The following is a 2,500-nucleotide window of genomic DNA, read 5'->3' as shown; positions in this document are numbered from 1 at the left end:
CTACCACGCCTGTGCATAAATGCGAGCTTGGCGGTGAAAGGGTTAACCGACCGATTCGGCCTCAGCCCCACCCATTTCTTCATACCAACGGTTATACTTATGACGCCAAAAAGAATCAATGTGTGTCATAGATAAGTCTTCTTTGTCCAACTTTTTTTTTTCCATGGACAGGTTGCTCGTGACACATTTCGGCTTCTGAAAGCTGGCGTGTTGTGATTTATGTATGTATATTTGTATGTCAGCCTGTTTCGCTGGTATGTCGTCTGTCTGTGCCTGTGTGTGTGTGTGTGTGTGTGTGTGTGTGTAGGTGTAGGTGTAGGTGTAGGTGTAGGTGTGTGTGAGTCAGTGAGTGCGTGCTTGCGTGTGTGTGTGTGTGTGTGTGTGTGGGTGTGTGTGTGTGCGTGCGTGCGTGCGTGCGCACGTGTGTGTGTGTGTGCGGCGTGCGTGCGTGCGTGTGTGCGTGTGTGTGCGTGCGTGTGTGTGTGTGTGTGTGTGTGTGTGAGAGAGAGAGAGAGAGAGAGAGAGAGAGCAAAAGTTTTACAAGCTCCAGAGAAAACCGTGTTTATCCGGCTGCTTGACACAGATTGTGATAAGATATTGAAATACACTGTATAAGGAGACCATCCTCAATGATTCACGTGAACAGAGCGATCGCTCTAAAAGAGACTGCAATAGTTTTAGGGTTATGTAAGCATTGAAAAACAACGAACCCGAACCCTAACCCAAACCCTAACCCTAACCTACCCTAACCCTAATCCTAGCCCTAGCCCTAGCCCTAACCCTACACATCACGCACACACACATCACTAATCTACAGGCGCACAAATCCAAGTAGCAGCACATTGGACCCAACATCCAAACAATCAGTTACGAAAAGGAAACATCGTCGGTATGATCACGCAACTTCTTCTTCTTCTTCTTCTTCTTCTGCTTCTTCTTCTTCGTTCGTGGGCTGCAACTCCCACGTTCACTCGTATGTACACAAGTGAGATTTTACGTGCATGACCGTTTTTACCCCGCCATGTAGGCAGCCATACTCCGTTTTCGGGGGTGTGCATGCAGGGTATGTTCTTGTTTCCACATCCCACCGAATGCTGACATGGATTACAGGATCTTTAACGTGCGTATTTGATCTTCTGCTTGCGTATACATACGAGGGCACAAGCAGGTCTGCACATAGGTTGGCCTGGGAGATCGGAAAAACAAAATCTCCAACCTTTACCCATCGGGCGCCATTACCGAGATTCGAACCCGGGACCCTCAGATTGAAAGCCCAACGCTTTAACCACTCGGCTATTGCGCCCGTCGACCATGTAACAAGATCCAGTGGTCTTCCACAGTCTGTTCTCCATGGAAATGTTGAGGGCGGGAGACAGAGGGGAAAACTCTCCTGCTTCTGGATACTTGCACAAGAAACACGTGAAGCGATACAGGACTAACAGTAGAGCTGAGTTCAACGAGCTTGTGGCTATTAATTTTTTTTCCGGGTCAACAGATGTACAGATCTGCTAGTGCCTGAAACCCCCTTCGTGTGTTATGCAAAAGATCAAGTACGCACGTTAAAGATCACGTAATCCATGTCACCGTTCGGTGGGTTGAAAAAATGAAGAGGAAGGAGAAGAAGAAGAGGAAGAAGAAAGAGAGTGAGAGGGGGGGTGAAAGAAAGAGGAATAGACATTGAAGAAGAAGAAGATAGACAGACAGACAGACAGAGTGAAAGAGAGAGAGATAGACAGACAGACAGACAGACAGACAGAAAAAAGAAAGAAAGATAGATAGATAGATAGACAGATAGACAGATAGAGAGACAGACAGACAGACAGACAGACAGACAGACAGAGGCACTAAGAGCCTGACAGACAAAAGTACACAGACAGAAAAAGACAAGAGTGATAAACCAAGACGCAACAGAAACGAAGAGATTAGACAGACAGACAGACGAAGACAAAAGACAGGACAGACAGGACAGACAGACAGAGAAATGTACTACCTGAAGGGACCCAAACTACAACGGTAACAAAGAAGACCAAAGCATGCCAACTGCCCGTCATCGTGCGGTACAAACGTTCCCCACCCAGCACGAACTGCACTGCAGTGTCCACTCTGTCCAAATGGAGTCCTCTCTCACTGTGGCTGGTCACACTCACTGATCTAAAAAGACATGGATAGCGCATGCCTTCTTTGAGCCCCTTTGCTAACTGAAGTCAGCGGAAGTGTTCAATCAGCCATTTTGCTTCTCGTGTCAGTATAGCGCGAAGTGGTCATTTCCTATGTGTAGCCGAGCGCTCAGCTGGCTTCACGGCACGTTTTCACTTGCTCGCAGCGTTGGTTAAGCTGACATTCCTGTGTGTGTCTCCACTGCAAGTTTGCGCCGCGTGTCACTGCACTGTTTTCCTGTAATAACTTTGGTAGATAAACCATTGGCAGATTTCAATCAAGACACAACATTTGGCATGTCGTGGGGGGCAAGAATAACAAGATTTCATTGAAGACACACGCT

This window comes from Babylonia areolata, chromosome 31 (genome assembly GCF_041734735.1).
Source record: "Babylonia areolata isolate BAREFJ2019XMU chromosome 31, ASM4173473v1, whole genome shotgun sequence".
Classification (NCBI taxonomy): Eukaryota; Metazoa; Mollusca; class Gastropoda; order Neogastropoda; family Buccinidae; genus Babylonia; species Babylonia areolata.
The sequence above is the reverse complement of the archived record's forward strand: the minus strand, read 5'-3'. Positions refer to the sequence as shown.